Here is a 22831-nt window from a genome sequence, read left to right on the forward strand (position 1 = left end):
AATCTCTCACCATGCAATGAAGTTCTTATTAACAGTGAATCACGCTGAGATGGACGACAATTCAATTCGGTAAAATTTATTTGCACGTAATTCTTTGCCTGAGAGAACTAATTCAGACTCAAGAATAAATTTGAATCAAAATTATTTCTCTGGGGCGAATAAATGACTGAAAAAGATTTTAACGAGTTGAATTGATACTCCATCTCACCGTGTCGATTCACCATTAGTAAATTGAGAGAATGGTGGGAAAACTTCATGAATTTCTCCTAAGAGAGAACCGCAAACCAACATTATTGGGGAGTATAATAATGGTTGATGATTGGAGGACCACTTCCTCCCTGAGATCCACGATTTTTCTACTGGAAGAATTGACCCTTCCAGTACCTGGAAGGAGAAGACCATTCGAAGTTATGAAAGGAAAGACAGTTAGACAGTTAGTCATGAGTCTGGGTAAGGGAAAAAAAAGCAAAAACCGAGCTCATGGATTTCAGGAAAATTGAGTTGCAAATTACAATAAATTTTGAACAATTAGATTAGAAGAACTTACGTTGTGTTGCGTTGGTCGAGATTTCGCCCAGCTCTTCCTCTCCCCCGATTTTCTCTTCCCTGTACATTTCCATCGTCCCATCCATTCCTTCTCCCCCCTTGATTCCCTCCACCTACTCCGTAGCCACCGGTGCCCCCACGATTAATCCTTCCTTTACTCCCACCTCTGTTTCCTCTATTTCCTCCCCTGTTTCCCCCATTCCCTCCTCTGTTTCCCCCATTCCCTCCTCCGTTTCCTCCATTCTCTCCTCTGTTTCCTCGATTCCCTCCTCTATTTCCCCCATTTCTTCCTGTTTCCTCCATTCCCTCCTCTGTTTCGTCCATTCCTTCTTCTACGTGGCCTATTCCCACGAATGAGATGCCCAGCAACCAGTTGCTGCAGTGAGTCCACACGTTCGAACAGGTTTTCGAATCTGCGTGGATCGAACTCCTTTCCCTGGGGCTGAGCTTGGGGATCAAGTAGCTGCTGAGGCTGTTGGGGTTGCTGCTGAGGCTGTTGGGGTTGCTGTTGAGGTTGTTGGGGCTGCTGAGGCTGTTGGGGTTGCTGTTGAGGTTGTTGGGGCTGCTGTTGAGGTTGTTGGGACTGCTGAGGCTGTTGGGGTTGCTGTTGAGGCTCTTGCTCATCAGCCATTGGTGGTGGTGGTGGGGACGGAGGTAGGGGTGGACGTTGAGCCAACTCCATCTAGAGAAAAAAAAATCAATCAATAATATTAAAAAATCGAAATCGACAGTAAAAAACTGCGTTCTCTGTTTGTCCGTAACAAACGACTGGCTTTTATCCTCATAAGATTACCCGATAAATCTTCTCAATTTATACAGACGCAATAATGGAATCATAGTTTTACAATAATAACAATAATAATATTGATAATGGTAGAAACGTAAATTCATTATTGTGTGTGATTGAGAAGACTCATCGGGTGATGAGATAGGAAAAAGAGTCAGTCGTTTATTATGGGTGAATAGAAAATGCAGATTTTTTCTTCTTGTAAACTTTGATTGAAAATTGGGTAATCTCTGAAAGCAAAAATTTCAGCAGAAAATGTCAAGAAACATTTTTCACAGCTACTCTATTAACCAGCCAAAATCAGTTCTGACATTTTCTCCTAAAATCACTCATTATCAGAATAATTCGATAACAGATATCCAATTACCTCTGAACCAAGAGATTATAGTAGAATATGTCGAAAAACCCCTTTTTCTCTACTGAGAAAATTAAGAATGAGAAATATCCCTTGACATTTTCGAGGTTATGAAGGATACAAGAACTTCCCAACCATTTATTCTATTCAAGGGCTAGAGAGGGTAAGAGAATTAGAATTTAGAGAGAAAAAATTTCCGCTTCACCCAGCCGGGAATCGAACCCGGGTCTCCCAGATACGCGCCGGGCACTCTTACCGACTAAGCTACCGGGAACCACAGAAATTCACTCTCAAATTCACCTCAAACACCGCCTAACCTCCTTTAGGCATTAAAGAATTCTAAGAGAATTAGAATTTAGGGGGTGGATTGAGTAATTTAGGTTTAGTAATGTAGGAGATAATTTAGGAGATAATTTACATTGTGTTGAGCTATAAAAGTTACTTTGATGGATTATGTGAGTTTTTTGTTTTTTTTGTCAGTTATTGGAGAATTGCAGGAGATGTAAAGGAGATAGAGGGTTTTTCGGAAAAACTTTCTTTGTGGAGAATTTAAAGGGCTACAAAAAAGGTCTAATGATAATTTTGATATCTCTGGCGGATCTTGAGATAGGTTAGAAAAACCAAATTGTAAGTGAATTTGAACAGGTAAGTTATTTTTTGAGGATATTTTCAAAACCAAAGGAGATAAGAAATTTTTTTTATGGCCTTTTTGTAGCCCTCATTCTCCTCTACAAAAAAGGTATATTTGAAACGTAACTCAACCTCTCCAAGACCAAGGTCGATCAGCTCGGCCAATTACGAAAATCATCGGCCTTTTCCGGGTCAACGCTCAGGTCTAGTAGAGTCACCGTAAATCAACGCGAGTCAGTACATCACGGTCTGTCGTATAGCACGTTTTGAATGGAATTCAACTCTGTAGAGTTTAGGCCACAGTACATTAGCCTCTATTAACTCGGCGACAGAAATTCAGTAAAAGAAAATCACGTTAGTTATTGACCATTCAACCAGTGACTCACAGTGCTAAAACTATAGAGAATTAATTTAATTCAGTACGATCAACAAGTGACAAGGTGTTTTTGTAAATTTGACAAAGCGTGGTTCGAACTCGAGAATAAATGCACGTGGATATTAGTTCAAGACTCTGAACCATTATTTCACACCGACGATCCTCTAACCTCCCAATCCACCCTAAATCTAGTTCCTCACCAAATATTGGTCCTTCGAGCCGGATTTGGGAGTAATTAGTGTGATCGGATTCGGGTGAATTTTAAAAAGACGCCTCGTGTAACGAACTTTCGGGGTCCACACGAGTCGGTCAACGGACAGAGTCTCAACGGACAAAGAGTATTTGTGCTATTGTTTTCTCTTGGCGGTAATCCGAAGTGTAAACATCAGCGTCTCAAAGTAGTGAAAAGGTTCGTAAGAGTTCGGGATTTACGAGTGATGCCGAAGGACCTCAACGCCGGGCCAGTGCGCTCAGCAACAGGCGACCGTCCAAGCGACGCCTTACCGACACAACACAGTAAGTCAACGGTCGGTAACCCATCGACAGTCGATACATCACCGACATCCGAAGCCACTCAACGAGGAATTCTCACATAATCAACAAGATACTAGAGGCGCAGCAGCACAACGAACCTCCACCATCAACAATTCCGAAAGTTGTGATCAGCGAGACTGAAGATGAAACCAATATCGCGAGTACTCAACGAATGCAGAACATCACGACGAGATACTCTGAGGTGATAGAGCTACCAGCTGCAGGTCTCACAGTGCATCACGAGATTCAACTGAGGCAACTAAAGTTCAGGGTGGAGAGTATCACCCACATTTATAATGGAGCTACCAAAAATCACCACGGCAATCAACAGATTCAGAAGACTGCCGACGCCCCCGGGACCAGTCCTGTCAACAAGAGAACTCAACGAAGCGAGATTATTCTGGGTACTAATAACACAAAATCAGTAAAGATCGCCTTCTAAGATCTCCAACAAGCCGACTCAAATTATATACAGACTGGTTTAATCAACAACAGCAGAGGGATTGACGATCAGGGCGGGTCACTTGTCAATCCTGAAATCATGAAGACGTTNAATCAACACGGCAATCAACAGATTCAGAAGACTGCCGACGCCCCCGGGACCAGTCCTGTCAACAAGAGAACTCAACGAAGCGAGATTATTCTGGGTACTAATAACACAAAATCAGTAAAGATCGGCTTCTAAGATCTCCAACAAGCCGACTCAAATTATATACAGACTGGTTTAATCAACAACAGCAGAGGGATTGACGATCAGGGCGGGTCACTTGTCAATCCTGAAATCATGAAGACGTTGGCCAACACAGATTAATTGAAGGTAAAACGGCCCAATTAATCAACTTCTTTAACGAAGATTACCTGCAGTATCGAAATCTTCAAAGGAGCAAGTAACAGAGCATCACTACAGAGCAGAGACCAGGAATTATTAGAATTTAATGCGATCAAACGCAGAAGAAATTCACAGGCTACTCACACAGGCATTCACAACTATAAGACGCAGTCAAAAGCCGGAGATCAGAATTTCCAGCACTGTATATACCGCATCAACAATGTCAATTAACGACATGATCAGGCCGTAGAGCTATCAGCAAGATCAACAGCACTACAGACATGATCAACCAGCGCCAGAGTACTAATTGATCAAGGATCAGAGGTGTCATTTACCTCTGAGAAATTAGTACATCAACTGCACCTCACAAGGACCACAGAAGCGCTCGGGGAGTCAAAATTCAAGGCTTCACGAAGCTCAGATCAACAGTCAGCAAACTCAACAACAATCAGGCATATGCCCGGCTCTACTAGGAGTTCATCAACGAGTACGAGGCCTTGAGACATATGCAGAGAGCACCCGATTCTCCAGGACCTTCCCCAGCTTATTATCTGTCATACCACGGGGTTCTGAGAGAAGAGGCCATCACTACAAAGCTGACAGTCGTTTTCAACGGCTCCAGTCGCAGCTCATCAGGTATGTCACTGAATGATATATTATATCCTGGTGGTAAATTGCAGATCAACGCCATGGACGTCGAGACATGGATGAGAAAGCACAGGCTCGTGTTTGACACCGTCATCGCCAAGATGTTTAGACAGATACGAGTTCATCGGGACGATTGGGACCTCCAGAAGAAGATCAACTAGAGGACCAACAGAACGACAACCAGTAATTCAACAACCCTGATGTGGAATGCCCCCGGGGTGTTTGCAACGTAACTCAACCTCTCCAAGACCAAGTTCGATCAGCTCGGCCAATTACGAAAATCATCGGCCTTTTCCGGGTCAACGCTCAGGTCTAGTAGAGTCACCGTAAATCAACGCAAGTCAGTACATCACGGTCTGTCGTATAGCACGTTTTGAATGGAATTCAACTCTGTAGAGTTTAGACCACAGTACATTAGCGTCTATTAACTCGGCGATAGAAATTCAGTAAAAGAAAATCACGTTAGTTATTGACCATTCAACCAGTGACTCACAGTGCTAAAACTATAGACAATTAATTTAATTCAGTACGATCAACAAGTGACAAGGTGTTTTTGTAAATTTGACAAAGCGTGGTTCCAACTCGAGAATAAATGTACGTGGATATTAGTTCAAGACTCTCAACCATTATTTCACACCGACGATCCTCTAACCTCCCAATCCACCCTAAATCTAGTTCCTCATCAAACAGGTACTCTTGAAAATTCTTCTATCTTCATTAGATTCTGAGATATGCCCCAAAACCTCAATTATACATTGAGTACTCGTCAATTTCATCTTCAATTTCAGTTCTGACGTTTTCTTCTAAAATCATTCATTATCAGAATAATTCGAATATGTCAAATCAACTTTTTCTTTGATGAGAAAATTACGAATGAAAAATATTCCCTGACATTTTATGAGGTTATGAAGAATACAACAACTTTCCAAACATTTATTCGATTCTATGTTTAATGGCCGACTAACAACAAGGTTGAACATTGTTGAATAAATGTTAGAAAAGTTGTTGTATTTTTCAGAAAGAATTCTAACCTCGAAAATGTCAGGTGGACCAAAGATATCGGAATTTGAATGCATTTGATGAGAAACACGAGGCAATTTGGATGAAAGTTGAAGACGGTGATTGTAAATAGTTTTTTCATGCACAAAATAATATGCAAATGATTGTTTTACTCACAAAATCGTCGTCAAAGAGTGGATCGATGAAAGGATCGTTGATATTGTCACCCATGTTGAGAACAGAGAAAGAGAATAAATTCTTTCTCCGTCTCGTCACTTTCCAGGAGACACGCATGCGCAATACTCAACCGAGACAAATTAGCCAACATGGCAATACCAATAGATGGAGTTCTCTTCTGATTTTCTAATAAAATGATGACGTCACGCAAGGAGACCAACTTTGGAACAAAAAACTGACAGAAAATAATCTCATTCGCGAAAATACAGAAAACGACTTGTTGTTATGATCATATCTTTTTAAATATAAATCGGAGAAAAGAAATAAAAACGTAAATGGGAAGGGCATACATGATTTATATAGTAAAACTAAGATTAATTTCCCCGTAATCTTGTGCATTTCCATTTTATTGAATTATTCTTGTTCGGGAGTAGTGGAGGGGGTAGTTGTGTCGTGTATATCTACGCGGCAGCTCTCGGCCTACTTTCTCGGATTTCGGAGATTTGAAATTGACTTGGCCGATACGCTGCCGCGTATCTCGATTATGCTTTGTTTCACCTATATCTGAAATTATTTAAACTTAGTAAATAAGCCATCGATGTGGTAAAAAGATACAACAATCCTTTTGCCAAAGACTTGAGACGTTTATTTTCCATAACCCTAAGAAGTAACACGAATTTCCCAATGCCGAATCCATAAATCCAAGCAGCACAGCCGGAACTCGTCACATTCGGTCTCTTCCGATCCTACCTTCCCAAACTCCTCCAAAACCAAAACCTTAAGGATAAGCGGGCGAGCCCGGAAGGTTAGAAGGAAAGCAGCCTTTTGGTTACGTATTCTTGAAATGATGGAAAAGACGTGTGCAAAGTTTCAGACTGCCGCGGCGCATGGTTAATTTATTATGAATTTTTGAAAAAGTGGTCATTCAACCCGTGATCTTATGGAAATTACAAAAAAAACTGCAAAACCCAAGGAAAAAATGCAGCCAAAGTCATGAAACTTTAGACACATTTGGAACATGTGATCAATGATTTTTTGAGTGAAAAAGATTGTCGCCTAGGAGCATTGTTTATTAACAATCGCGAAAAAAGTACTGAAAAATGAAATTTCTGCGCAGGCAGCCCAAACGAGCAGCAATGTCCCACGTACCGATTGGTGGCGGTAGCGCGGTCAATTTAAACCTCTCTTGAGAGAGAGCGACGAAGCGTTGTGATTGGAGCTCCCTCGAGCCAGTGGTACCAGCTCGTGGTGAAAAAAAAAACTACCGACGATGTTGCCACTTTTTCGCATGGATTAATTTTTCTTCATTTATTAAAAAAAAAAAAAACCTGAAAACCATTCAATGCGTGGAACAAATAAATTTTTCACACACCTGCACGGAAAGTTCGTACTTTGCTCCCTGATGAGCGGGAGGAAAGTGAGTACTTTCCGCCGTCGGATGGAAAGTACTCACTTTCCTCCTCTCATCAAAGAGCAAAATACGAACTTTTCTTTGCAGGCATGTTAATAAATAGCATGTGTACCTCGGGCGGGAAAACATGACTTTCCGCCCTTGATGCACAATATACTATTGATTAGTTCCAAAAATAATTTTTAACCGGAGATTCTCCCTAATATTGCCTGAATTTTGAATCCGAATGGGAAAATTTTTTTTGTTCAGCGATTGGTTTTCTGCAGGAAAAAAATAGAAACCTCTCCGCCTCACCTCCTACATTTCCTCCTCGCCCGATTATCCTTAAAGATATCAGTTACTCGTGCGAGAAACCGTCGTTGGGCGCTAGCCGATTTTTGGTAACGCGCAATCAACAAAACCGCAACTGTAGACGTAGGGAAATGAAACGAGAAAACACAAAAAAATAACTAGGATTGGGAAAATCAGAGGAAGAGGTTGCGGAATTTTGCCTAGCTAGCTCGAGAGAAAATTCGAAGAGCGGGGTGGAATCGGTTGCTCGGTCTTAGAAAAGAGTCGGGAAATGGACCTGCGGCGAGAAGTAATCCACTGGAGTGAAAATCCGAATAAGAAACCCACGTACTCTAATGATATTCTTGGAAAAAGAAAAGAAGAGAGAATTCGAGCAACAATTGAAATATCAATGGTATTTTATTATTAAATGGACTCAAAATTCTTCCCAAAAGCCGAGATTTTAAAATAAAATAACCTTTTCCCGAGAGTGAGTGAGAGAAAAACGATTAGAGAGAGAGATTTTTGCGAGGGTGGGTAACCGGGGCGATGTCCACGCTCTGGGCCAGGATCTCTCCGCTTCCACCGCAAATTGGCGAGCTGAAGGATCATCTAGGCACCTAGAGGACTCTCACAAGGGTCCTGGGGCGAGTCACAAAGGGAAAAATCAAGGGTTTTGCACTCTGAGCACTCGTGTGGGCTCTCGGGGCTTCAGCTAACCCCTGAATACGTGTCTATGCACCACAGCAACATCCAGGGCACATGGGATGCGTGTGTGCACTTTTAGCTCGTTTGTGGAACATTGCACTGTTATTGCTGCACCAAAACTCATGGGGAGGGTCACGGAACCTAGTGGGAACGAATTATGCACGCCGGAGGTGCATTAATTGTTCTCCACAAGTTAATTTTTTCAGGAGACGGCACTATGGCGTCGCTCGTACGAGGAGCACATGTGCCTAATTTCCTCCGGGGTTGTTCACTGGAGAAAAACACTACTGTCGGGGAAGACAGGTGCTCGGGGTAAGGGAGCCATACTCACCATTTTTCCCTCGATATGATGTCCCGCTTGCCCGGTGGCTTGGCGCAGTAAGTTCGTTGCCTCACATGCGAAAGGTTCCGAGTTCAAACCACGGCCCGGTAGAATGGTACGATCTATCCATTTAAAGTCTTGATCATCATCGCAGTATACCCTAACCAGGTCGAAGCGATGTAGAATAACGATAAAAAAAATATGATGTCCCCGGTGTAGCTCCTCGCGTAGGCAAAGGGGTGTAAAACTGGGCCTCAGCACTGTGGGGTGTTTACTTGGTGGCTGCATGAATTCAACTTCTTGTTCCAATCGGCCGGTGACTCGCAGCTGATTTCCGGGCGCATCGAGCGCCGCCTGGCTCGTCGCCTGGAATCAATTTCGCGGTCGATGGAAATGGGAGCGTGGGAATCCCGGTTCAAATTCAAGAAGGGTAATTATTATTAATTTTTCTTTCAACTATTTAACTCGGAACTGAACGGAATTTATTAAATGAAAATTATAAACTAGAATGGAACGGAATGGAGAATAATAGGCTGATGTTCGCCTTTACTTGTTGTGATTTTAATTTCTTCCCTGAGGAAGTACGGATGTCGCAAATAGCACTCTCCCGGGAGATGCTGGAAGTCATCAACATCCAAAGCCGTAACACAAGAAAAGCCGTAATAGTCCATGGCGATTCATCCAGGCAAGTGGACTAAACCTGCCTGTGTGACCTTCCAACCTCACTAGATGACTCCAGCAGCTCCACGAAAATTTCAGAACTAGGGGGCGTGAGCATTTCAGCTCAACCTTTGTGCTCATCCACGAGATCCAGAGATCTCACCGGGAAGTACAGCATACGAACCTCGGTGGATTCCACCGGTCTCAATCGGGGGGTTTACGAGGGATTGTTAACGACAACCGAAAATATTCGATCTAAATCGCAAATTTCTTTGAATTAAATCCGTAATTCTTTCCCAAATCATAATGAAAACTAGAAAATTATAAAGAGCTGAACCGAATGGATTTCATTTATTTTTTAATCATTTATATATATTTTTAACGCCTTCTCGCGGGGGTTTATTTTATTATTTATTCAAGTTTCAACGAATTTTAACCGTCGTTGGAGATCCTAATGATCTGGAAGTTCTTGCCGAGGGGGAGGGGAAGGTTAACGCATCTCCCTCTGTTAGGGGTGCAATATTCGCGACTCTCTCAATATTTCTCTACTCACCCTTACAAACTGTCGATTTCGTCGTTTCTAGAAGTACAGGTGGCGGGATTCTTAAAAATTCCGTCACAAACTTATAAGTTAAGTGCCCCAATAACTGAACGTCCATCCTGAATAATTGATCGCTGATTTGCAATCGTTTTTTTATATTTTACAGGTATTTTAGGACATACAGTTGAACTACAATGGCAGAAGGATACAGGAAAAATCGATACCTCAGTATCAGCATACTTCATGTCATCACCGTGATGTGTCAAGGTAAATTTAGTCACTAGCAACTCAAACCAGAAGCAACATTGCACATTTGTTTCTCCGGTTTCATAACACTCGTTAAGATCAGGAACAAAAAAAAAAGTAACGGAATACAAAAAAATTGGTGAGAGGACGGAAATTCTCGGGAGCACCCAGGTGCCCTCACTGTAGTTTGTGGGTAGAGTTCGTTGCAGTGACATTAAAATAAAAATGTTCACCATCCCCCATGAGCCCTTGAATTTTGTTTCGTTACAAATAGCTTTATTTCTTGGACACACATACATTGGTAAGGAATGATTAATTTTTGCATTTTTCCTTCTATTCACTAATGAATGTTTGTTTATTTATTCATTTTTTCATTATCCAGTTGTTTAAGTTTCAACGAAATTATGTTGCGAATAATTGAAACGTCCTTAATTGGCTTGGTAAGCTCTCGTTACCCAGTACTTTCGAGTTTTCTCCGGTACGCCGAGACTAACTGCGGCCGGCAAGGGACACGGGGTAGTTCAATCAAAACTTGAAAAGCTCCCTGGAAAATCACTAGACGATGTCGTAAACCGTGCGAAACTTGTAACTATTTTTAAATCAATGGATGCATTTTTTACAGGGTATAAAAAATTGAATAATGTTACGCGAAACCAAAGAGAATATTAGCTCATTTTTTAATACTTTCTTGGAGTCTGTGAGGCCTCCGAATAATATGAAATGTAACGCCCCGTCACATTCAATATTATTTGGGGTTAGTAGTGCCATAGCTTCCACATTTTCAAATCCTGGGAGAAATTCCACAGTTAAATATTTTCCGTTTCATTTCTTGCTTAACGAGACAAGGTCATTTCAGCGGATTTATCTTGAGATGTAAAATTTTCATCCGATAATGTGACGGAAGCCGATAAAAATTATAGACAGTGAATATTCTATACAGTTTTGCATAATTTGTCAGTTTTTATGAATAGATTTTATTTTATTTGTCCGAGTCCAACTTGATTCAGGCCGTCAATCCGACATAAAATAAGTCGGCTCCTGGCATGATTCAATCGGACTTAATTCAGGACGACTTTTTTTGTGTATTCTTATTCATTTTAAATTAAGAATTTTTTTTACTGGATACTAGAAACTTTTTTCTGTAAGATTTTGAAAAGAGATTTTTTAGGGACGGCTTTAGCATAACGAAAAAAATTGGTACAACCTCCTTCCTTCGCCTATTCTGAGGATGTTCTAAAAATAATAGCATGATACATTCAATATTCTAATACGGGAATGATAGAAAAAAGTCAATTTCCTATTTTTTGCTTAAGAATGATGGAGGGCTTTCCTACGCTCATTTCCTCCTGTTCTTTCTTTTTGATATTTTAACACATTTCCAGGAAGCTATTGCAATGATTTCATTTAATCTATAGGATCCCCAAATTTGGTTTGATCGCCCCTTCCGAGAAGTTGAACCTCCATCTGTTTTATTCAAATTTCAAGAAATTCTTCACAGAAAAACGACAATAATTGCTTGAATATTTCTGCCCTTGACACGTGACAGCATGGTATTGGAAGGTGTCAAATGCAGGTTCTTACTTCACGAAGCACGCTGTCACTGGAATAGCAGTTGAGTTTGTCAAACAATTTTGCCACTTCTGTTCCCTCGTCTCCTTCCCCAGGAAACTAACGAAGGATGCGGTATTGGATGGCGCATTCCCACATTTCCAGATCTATTACGTAAAACCCCTGAGATCTAGTAGAACCCACCCACTAAATCTGTGACACTGCGGGTGCACATATCCCAGGAGTTCAAATAAACTGTTAATAATATTGAGTGTTAGCAGTATCAATCATGATGGAGTGCGGGAGTTTCGTCAATAAACCATGGATATTTCAGCGGGTCTCACAGTTGATAGGGTTGTAAGCTTTGATGCAGTAATTTAAATACATATTAATAGTTGATGCAGTTGTCGCTGGATCCCTCCGGGCTTCAATTAACATGCATGACCCTGTTATCATCGTTTCATGTTGACAAATATTTTGTATTCCAAAATTTTTCATGTATTAGAGTGCAATCATGCTGTGTTGTTCGAGTGTTTCCTCAATTTCTTTACATCTATTTTTATACAGTTGTTTCTTTCCGTATTCTTCATTTTGTTCATTCAGAAACACACTTCAAAATTATTCATCTTTCAATCAGACGTCGCTATTTTTGAATTTTGTTATTATTTCATTGAGGAATATTAGTCCGAGTAGAAATTTAATTCAGGTACAGATTGCATGCTCGTTAAAATATTCTAATTAAACTATTAGATTAGGATCCAGTTAAAGGGAGACTACTATGAGTTTTAAAAGTCGTGGGATATTGGAGTGAGATATCTCTTGCATTGAAGATCGATTATATATGTCTAAAAACGTATAATTAGTACAAAAAAATAAATTGTTTATTGTCCGTTTCCTCCCCAGACGTTTAAAATGTTAAACATAGTCTAGGGCTTCCAATTTTTGAACTACAGAGATTTTTTTTTAACTTTTGAAAGAATGCATGTAATAACAATTACGAATTAGTTTTTTGAAATTCGACTCTTACACAGCTAATTTCGTTTTTTTGAATATAAAAATGTGCGCCATTTATGTTAAATGGGCAAAAAAATTACCCTTAAAATATTAAAAATATATTCTCGTTGCGTTTCGATACGCACATTTGATTATTTTATTGTAAAATATATTTAATTGTCTCAGCGGAAGTCTTCCATTCCCATCCTTCCGTACCATACTCTCCCCCATAACTATATTCTCCTCTCTCTCTTTTTTTGTCTCAAATAATCTATTATTTACAATCTCTCAAGGACCTTAATGGATTTTTGGGCCTCGACATTTTTCCCAGTCCTTTGAATTTGAACAAAAGTAAATTCCCAAGATTCTTAGAATTTTAATTAAGAATATTTTCCCAACATTCTTCAGAATTCTATATAGAAATTTATATTACCTTACAACCCTTCTTTGTGCTTTCAGTTTAGTTCCTTTCAAAATGTAAAATCTGGCGCCAGTGAAAGTTATTTGGCAATTATTCATTTTCATTTTCAAATTTTCCCTCATTTCTTTCCAACCTAGTGACACAAAGAACCTACTCGGCGTGTCACGTTTCCCACGGTTAACATCGAGTCGTCGAACTAATGGAACTTACAACTCCATTAGAATTATTTTCATAATTGCTAATCCTTGGCGAAACAATTCTCGATTCTTTCGGAAATATTGTTCGGGCTATGTTACATGAATGGTGCATTTTTTTATCAAAATAATAACGAAATTAGCTTTCTAGGAGCTAAATTTCAAAAACCTAAGTCGTAATTGTTATTGCAAATATTTTTCTGAACATTTTATAAAAAAAAACTTTGTAGCTCGATAATTGGAGGGCCTGGACTATTTTAAACATTTTAAGCGTTTGCGGGGTAAAACTTATTATTCGTTACTAGACGCACATAATCGATCTTTAATCTATGGGAAATCTCATTCCAATAGCCCGCGACTTTTAAAACTCAAAGCAGTCTCCCCTTAAGATCTCACGAGTGCCTGGATACAATGTTGCTCGGTGCTGATCCTATATTCATCGGTCGAATTACGACTGGACCCGGATGGGAAACTGCCACCCGGATCAGGTTCGGATCTAAACAAGTGTTTCACTACTGATCCAAGACTTATCAATATCACGTTTTATTGATCAATATCATACATCAGCTGGCTCTGAGTTTCCACTTGGAAAGTTCATAAAAAAATGTGGCATGTTCCCGTCTTCACTACATATTTCTCCTAGCAACCTGTTCAAGTACATCTACGCTTTGGTTTTATTCGCAAACCGGACATAGGCTTTGTGCAGTGTATCTTGTTTGTTGTAGACGGTGGAAATATGGATTATAGAACACATTGAGCAGTCGCTCATTACGGATTTTCACAGGGGTATTTCGTTTCTGCCCTTCAAATCTGCTGCGTAAAAGACGCACATTGAGCGTTCGCATGTTGAAAATGCGTTTTTCGAAGACAAATTTTCGAAACTTATCAGAATATCTGGTAGGATGAAATGTTTTTGGTTTCCAGTAATAATCTTTGGATTTCAGTACCAGAAGGTACTGAAATTCAGAGAGAAAACGAGATTGCAGTAAAATACATGAGAATCAGAAAAGGTTTAGTTGTCAATAATTTTCACTAAAATCAAGTACCAGTTTTGATGGTGCTTTAATGATTATTAATTAATCAAGTTGATCAATAACGACGATCTTCAGCTGGACTTACGATATTGTAGATACTGAAATACAATTTTTTGATAACGCCATCAGCCTCTCGGTTTACTTCATCATTGGAATCGAATTTTTTTTCCATAACACTTCATCGCCCCAGTCATTCTTCAACTTGATACATTAATAACTCGTTAACGAAGCCGTAGAGTTAAAAGGCGAAGAGATACTTGCTACTCAGAGTTGAATGGTCTTCCACAATTCAAGAGATTCCCTGAGAGTTCTAGAAAACCCAGTATATGATAACTCAACATTTCCTCAATGGATTGTAATAATTTGACAAAAGAAAATCTAGTTTTGTAAACCTTTCACACATAACTAATATCAATATAGTACTGTATTTTTTGTGATAAAATTCTCGATGATTGTGCATTCATTCTCGATCTTTTACGGTTCTTTCATTGCTCATTTCGAATCCTGTTATATTATTCTTTCAGCATTTTTGTTTCTTTCATTTCTCAGTAGCGTGCACTCGGCTGCATAAATGCAAAAACATATTTAAGATGTTATCTCTGGCGAGTTGGTCCGCATTCAAAGTTAAGACATTAAATGTACATTAGTGCCCGTTACTACCCCATACAACCATAGTGCCTTCATCTTTGCCGTACTAATACACAGGGTTATATAAATTCCTTCGCATCCTTTCTGAGAGAGGATGAGAAGAGGGGGAGTAGTTTATATAAGGTATCCAGTGGTTTCGGTATACATAGTACATATGTGTATGTATGGAAGGGGTATGTGTTTGTATGGATACACAAGTTTATACCTATTTTAACTCCCTCAGTTTTGGTAAAGGGATGCCCGTTTTACTCCATACCATAATGAGAAATTTTTCCATGTGAAAAAGATGCATGTATCTAGATTGTACCATAAATATTTCCGCCTGAAGGTCGAAAACTGAAAGAGCAATCTATTGTTGAGAAGCTAAATATCTCACGGGATCTCATAAAAAGGGACGGATAGGATTGGACGGAAGATATTTTAGATTGCATTGTAATTGGAGATTCCTGAAATAGCCCTTTTCCTTTCGGCGCAAGAGGGATGAATTCCTTGAAAATTCAAATTTTAGCCCAAGTGGAAAATTAGCTGAGGTTTACCCATTTAAGACCGGGATCGAAGAATATCTGGATACAATACGAATGAGTCTATGCTGATCCTATTTTGATCAGTTAAACTGCGACTGAAACATCTGGATCGAATTCAATACTGGAAAGATAGTTCGAATCCTAATGGTCAGAATGCTATAAATACTGTGAACTTAATTAAAATTATTCCGTTAGAATTCAGAAGACGCATAAAAATTCAGGTGAATATTGAAAGATCAGATCATTTTGATTTTGAGCATTCTTTCTCAATGGACACTGATAAGGATTTGTAAATTTTTCTGAGTTCATTATTGAGCACTACATACACCCTAGACCCTACATTTATGTACATTACTCATCGGTCAAGGAGGTAATCAGGAAATATAATTTCTATCTGAATGGCACTAATTCGGGAAAAGTGAACCCAAAATTTTTTCTTCCATGTCTGCAGCTTAGTTCTTGTAATAACAGCGTAATAATCAAAATAATAAATAAAATTGAAGTAGAGGGGAAATTATAGCACCTTCTGAAAGAACACAGAATACATAAATCTTATGTTTTTATAACAAAGTGAATTAAGCATCAGTCTAACTACCTGGCATGTTCACCGACATACATCTCTAGGATGATTGGGGGCAATTCAAATTCGAATTTCTGATCTGGGTTCTATCTTACTGAAACTCGAAATCTAGAATCATTTTTTGAAAATTCAATCTTTGTACGCACGTGTTATAGATGATGTCCGAAAGTATTGAAATTCACTTCAAGATTATATCGATCGTGAGTCACTCTTGAAGAAACGGCGGTTACATTTTTCATGAAAGATCTTATTCCACGGATCAAAGAATCCATCATCCACCAACACTTATTAAGAACTATGAAAAAATTACAGTCTTGAACTTCGGAAATTTAGTTAACAAAAACACGTCTAGATATCGTCTATTTATAGAAAATTAACAATTCACGCCGTGGTAGAATGAAAAAGTCATTTGCTCGTTATCGATTTTTTCGGCATTCCTAGTTAAATGGACCTGTCGAGAACATTCAAAACACAACTGGATTATTAACAAGGAATGAAGTCTCCTATCAGTGTTTCTTTACAAGGGTTTCATTACATCTTCTTAAAATGGCTCCCTTTCAATATAAAAACACAACCACAGAAGAGTTCATATATGTGCTGAACCGTTGTATTCGTGTGCTGTTGTTTCCGTTATCGACACAATTGGGTGGATTATGAACAATTGCTCTGGACTCTTTTTGTTTCCGAATGGAACCTTTGTAATCGTGATGTTTTTCGATTTCTTAATTTTGGGGGGAAACGTCTAGAAATGTCATGAAACGTGAAGCAATGATGTTTTTAAAAAATTTCTGTATGTGTGTAGGTATGTGTGTGTACATGTGTGTTCGTATGTCCCGAACTGTTCCCATAACTCGAGAATTATTTCGGCAGAGATGCTGAAATTCTGGCTGCTAATTGGTACTACTGAAACTCGAGTTTCTACTAAATTCATGCTCGATCGGTTGAGCGGTTCTTGAGATATAGCAATTCTTCGAAAATCGTTTTTTGCCGATATCTCCAGAACTATTCGACCAATTCAATTTTTTTCAAAATGCTCGTCATGATGGTATCTATTTAATTGGATTGGAAAAAGACCATTACACCCTGAGCAATGTAGTTTCATTCTCATTTTGTCATTTTTTCGCTCAAATTGCTTGTTCGCATGATAACATAAAAAATAATCGAGATAGAAACTTGAAACTTGGTAAGATTTGAGGTCTTATGATAATAAAGTTTGGGATTCTGGATGAATGAAATCGGACCAGTAGTTTCGAAGATATTCAACTTTGTATCTGAAACTCTTTTGCTCAATACCTCAAAAACTATTGGTCCGATTCCAATTTTTTTTCTAAATGTGCTTTTTGATGTCATCTACGTAGATCCAACGAAATATGGGTACCATCCCATTGAAATTTTTCGAGATATCGTCGTTTTTGCATTTTTTTGGTCGGAATGTACTTTTGCGCACTATGACATGGGTAAAAGTCAGAGAAACCTTTTGAAACTGTGGCTTCTAGTTAGGATGGTCAAGAAACATTCCTATATCAAATTTTAAGTCGATATATTTGATAGTTCTTGAGATGGAACAAATCACCCAAAATTCTTGAGAAAAAAAAATTGACGCATCTGTATTTCATCTTCCATTTTCACATCAGAATAATTGAGAAAGCCATATAACATGAATATATGGTTTTTCAAATTTATTTTATAGAAATAGGGGAAAATGAGACAACACCTAGATGACTGCCGCCGCACCCTACCCGTGTGACCACTACTGTTTCTCATATCTATTTATTATAATTTCATATTCATTTTAATTAATCATTTACGTATAATCTCGCTATACACACCCATGTGCACAGAGAGAAAAATATTTAAAAAATTGTATAAAAGTCAAAGAAAATTAGAACCTTCATTTTTTGAGAAGCATACATTGCGATCCATTCGGAAGCCTACTACCAATGAAATTGGTAGAAATGAAAATAGAAAAAAAAGTGGAGAGCAGCAGTCATATGTAATCTGTCACGTGGCTTCTGTCATACTGCTTGTTTGTTGTTGGAAGCCCACGACTTGTTCGTTGGTAACTTGTGCGTTGCATTAAGACAGCTTTCCAATTGAATTACCAGTATGTAATCATGAGTGATGGCGCGAAGCAGATAGAGGCATCTATGTTCTCGCGATACGTGAACCTGTAGGTTGTGAATACATGACTCGAACATGTTCAATTCTATACGAAAGAGTGGAGCAAAACTGGATAGTGGATTAAAATGGACAGCGCGATAAAATTGGCTATTAGGGTAAAATTAACAACGGGATAAAATGGACTAGTACAAAGCTTGAACAGTAATCACTTCAATTATAGTCAGTTATTTTGTTTAGGGTAAGTATGGATGGAATAGGCACTCAGGGGAGATGGACATTGTCGACCATGTTGTGATTCTTCATAGAAATTTATCGCTAGGTTTGATTTTTGATAATCTTAAGATCTAACCATCGCATTCTATCTGAACTTCGGCTACCCATGATGTTGAGAGTTTCGACGAAACTTGAACAATTTGAGGGCAAGGTTGATAAATAGTGAGAGTTCACCATCATTAATAAATATTAATAATTATCAATTGGTTCAGATCGCTGATTATTCACTAGAAAATCGTTGATCCTCTATTAATTGATTTGCAGTGATACGTATAATCTGAATATTGTAAATTCTCTTTTTACGAGGTTTGAGATTAAGATAAACGAAAATACGTCATCACCGCTTAGATGTCGTGCGGAACTGTCCCAGCGAAATTGCTGAATACCCTTGTGGGGTACTTCGTCACGGAAAGCAAGGCCACGTGGAAACATTGTGGCGAGGTGCACGCGGAATTGGATTTCTACTAGGGGAGGAAACTAGCCACATAAATGGCCAGGGACAGCACTCGATTTACAATTTCAAAAATCTCAAGAATAAATCTCGTAAGGAACAAGCGTCACAAGGAACATACCTTACACGGTTCATCCCTCACGAGGCGGGTCAACCGTCGCAGGAGTCATATCTAGTGAAGGTGAAATGTCGCAACGATCATAATTTATCTAAGTCAAACAATAAAGGCACCAGGAGAACGTTAAGAAGCAAACGTCAACAAAGATCAACCGGGAGAGGTAGATAAGAAAATCACCAGAGTCAAATTAGGAAGGCGATCAGGACAATAACAGTTGAACGACCGTAGGGATTAAACGGAAGGATCTTCCGATTATTTCGATAGATTTATGATGTTTGATTATCCGACATGCCTCTGTTATGTAACTCTTATGATCGTTTAAAGTAGTTAGGCTGGGTGGGTTCTGGATAGTAGTTAGCCAAATCGCCACCAGATGCGCCTTAAGGCGTGGAAGGTTCTGGAATGGTGGCGCCACCGTCGCGGAATTTTCTAGACGGATGACGTCATCGATGACTCATCGACTCGAGTGGTGGGGGAATCCCTCTAAGACCTGTTGGGACTTGTATGATGCCCGGTTGAAACTTGCATGAAATCGGATATTGGCGCCACTGTCGCGAAATTTTCTAGACGAATGACGTCATCGATGAGTCACCTTATCAATTCGGGAGCGTGGTGGGGATACTTCCTGAGTCCTATTGGGACTTGTATGGAATATGATACTAGTGGCGGCGCCACCGTCATGGAATTTTCTAGACGGATGACTCACCGACTCGCGTGGTGGGGGAATCCCTCTAAGACCTATTGGGACTTGTATGATGACATGTTGAAACTTGCATGAAATCGGATATTGGCGCCACCGTCGCGGAACTTTCGAGAAAGACGACTCATCGATTCGAGTGGTGGGGGAACCATCCTGTCGGGACTTGTCGATAAGTTATCGACGCATATGGTGGGGGAACTGTCCTGTTCAGACTTGTATGGAATATGATACTAGTAGCGGAGCCACCGTCATGGAATTTTCTAGACGGATGACTCATCGACTCGCGTGGTGGGGGAATCCCTCTAAGCCCTGTTGGGACTTGTATAATGACATGTTGAAACTTGCATGAAATCTGATATTGGCGCCACAAGCTGTGGAAGGTTTGAGACGGATGACGTAATCGATAAGTTATCGACTCGCATGGTGGGGAACCGCCCTTGTGGGACTTGTGTGCAATATGAAAACCTGTGGATACATGGATAAAATTGGATATTGCCGCCAAAATCGCGAAGATTTCGAGATGAATGACGTCATCGATGAGTCATCGACTTGCACGGTGAGGGAACTCCCCGTAAGTCCTAAACATGTGCAAATATTTAACAACATTTGCAATCATTTGACAACATTAGAGAACATTTGAAAATGTATGCAAATATATGTAAACAATTGCGAAGATTTGAAAATATTTGCCAACATGTTGCAAACATTTGACAACATTTGCAAACATTTTCAAATATTTGACAACATTTGCAAACATTTGCGAACATTCTGCAAACATTTACAAACATTTACAAACATATGCAAACATGTGCAAATATGTGAAGAAAATGGTTGAATATTTTCAAGATGAATGACAACGATGAGTCACTCAGACTGATAAATCATCAATGTGTGAGGTGGGGGTTTCCGTAAGTCATTCTGAAACTTATACATTCGAGAAAGATGACGTTATCGCGGAGAGGGTTTCCCCTTAGTCCTGTTGGGAATTCTAAGATACCATAACGACCGGTTGGAACTTGTAAGAAATTGGATATTGGCGCCACCGTCGCGGAACGTTCGAGAAGGATGACGTCATCGATTCGAGTGGTGGGGGAGCCGTCCTGTTGGGACTTGTATGAAATATAATAACCTGTTGAAACATGCATGAAATCGGATATTGGCGCCACCGTCGCGGAACCTTCTAGACTNGTCGCGGAACGTTCGAGAAGGATGACGTCATCGATTCGAGTGGTGGGGGAGCCGTCCTGTTGGGACTTGTATGAAATATAATAACCTGTTGAAACATGCATGAAATCGGATATTGGCGCCACCGTCGCGGAACCTTCTAGACTGATGACGTCATCGATGAGTCATCCTCATCAACTCGGGGCGTGGTGGGGGAACTTCCTGAATCCTGTTGGGACTTGTATGAAATATGATCTTATGATGAATCATGGTGTGATACAAAGGAGATATCATGTTATTTCTCGATTATTCTCGGACATTCTCCAAGGTTCTCAAATGTTCCAAGATGAGTCATAACCTCCAATTTGTGGTGGGGGGATCTCTATATAACGCGCTTACCCTATCCATTCCGCATTCAATCTGAGTCCCAGTTCTATTGATTGAACCTCGTATCCTACAGTGATATAAAGAGTTACCATAATGTGTTATCATAATTATCTTCATAAGGAGAACGATGGGGAATCCAGCACTAATGAGGAGATGATCTGTGACTATTTCAAAAAGGATTGTCATACACTCACAAAATACCTGGTGACTGACTTACGTTGTTTATGGGACAATTATGAAGTATTGAAAGCTGAGCGACATCCTGAGGGGAAATCTAATTGTTCTAATTGTAAAAGTCGACTTGAGGGATTATCTCAAATTATGGAAAGCATCAACAATTTGGGGAAATTGAAGAAATTCTGCGAGGAGCTAAGACATAAAATCACCAACGTGGAGGAGAAGGATGAATTGGTGGCAAGGAGTGTCAATGAAATTCAATGGTTGAACTCAGTTCCACCATACTGCCTCAATGACAGTGAAGTTGTGGAGAAATTATTGATTCATGCACCACCTGACCTTCCAACATTGGGGGATTTCATCTATCAACTTCGTAAAAACTTCAGAGATCTGTGCTCCAAGTTCAAACGTAACAAGTGTTATCCTTGTGATAAGATATCTCAAACTCTGGAGATAATCAAAGGACATTTCCAAAATTTGCGAGTTTCAATTGATCTCCTGAGTTTTGAGTATGATATATTCTTCCCTTCTCGTGGTCATCTGCCTGCTGATTTGATTTGAATGATGATGGAGCCGATGGGCAAGAGTGCTGCAGAAAGAGATCAACAAGAAAAGAAGATGAAAAGAATTGATTTCCAATTAGAGCCACAGATCCATTTTATGTTGCATTGGGACTATGCATATCTATCTGCTCGTCGAGGTCCATGGGAGGAAATAGCTCGAGACCGCCATCGTTTTCACCGTTGGATAAATTTGTGTGAAAAAATGTTGAACCCTATATTATTACCAAAGCATAGACAATCTGTTTTCGAGACTCGTTTCAGCTCGTTTTTAATTGCTAATGCTATTTTTATTAATATTGTATGTATGACTATAAGGAGAAAGGTGATTGTAACAATACAACCAAGAATTTCTACTTTTTTTTAATTAATCAAAAATATTTATTCATAATGTACAGTGTTATATTTACTTTTCTTACATTAACTTCTTAACCCCACCACTGATTTGCAAACATTTGGAAACATTTTCAAACATTCACAACATTTGCAAACATTCTGCAAACATTTGCAAACATTTACAAACATATGCAAACGTGTGCAAACATATGCAAACATGTGTAAATATGTGAAAAGAATGGTCGAATATTTTCAAGATAAATGACATCGGTAAGTCACACAGATTAATAATCCATCGATGTGCGAGGTGGGGGTTTCCGGTAAGTCCTGCTGAGACTTGTACATTCGAGAAGGATGACGTCATCGAGGACTCATCGAGCGGTGGGCGATATCCCATGTTTTCTGTTAGGACTTGAATGAAATATAATGACCAGTCGAAACTTGCATATTGTAATGAACCATTGCTGTCTTGGAATAAAAATTCCGTCATACTTGTTCGCGAATATTCGAGAATGTTCCATGATGGTTTAAATCGGGGCGGGGAACGGGGGGGGGGTGAGTTG

The 22831-nt window shown here is 39.5% G+C and overlaps 1 long non-coding RNA gene across 1 annotated transcript in view; it reads left to right on the forward strand.

Moving 5' to 3' along the window:
- LOC107043387 overlaps positions 1 to 22831 on the forward strand; it is a 285600-nt gene that overhangs the window by 140498 nt on the left and 122271 nt on the right. The window contains exon 2 of the long non-coding RNA XR_001461228.1: positions 9960 to 10060. This is a non-coding gene — a long non-coding RNA (uncharacterized LOC107043387). The remainder of the gene's footprint in view (positions 1 to 9959; positions 10061 to 22831) is intronic.

The sequence above is a fragment of the Diachasma alloeum genome, unplaced genomic scaffold (genome assembly GCF_001412515.2).
Source record: "Diachasma alloeum isolate Michigan unplaced genomic scaffold, Dall2.0 Dall_scaffold_00563, whole genome shotgun sequence".
NCBI lineage: Eukaryota > Metazoa > Arthropoda > Insecta > Hymenoptera > Braconidae > Diachasma > Diachasma alloeum.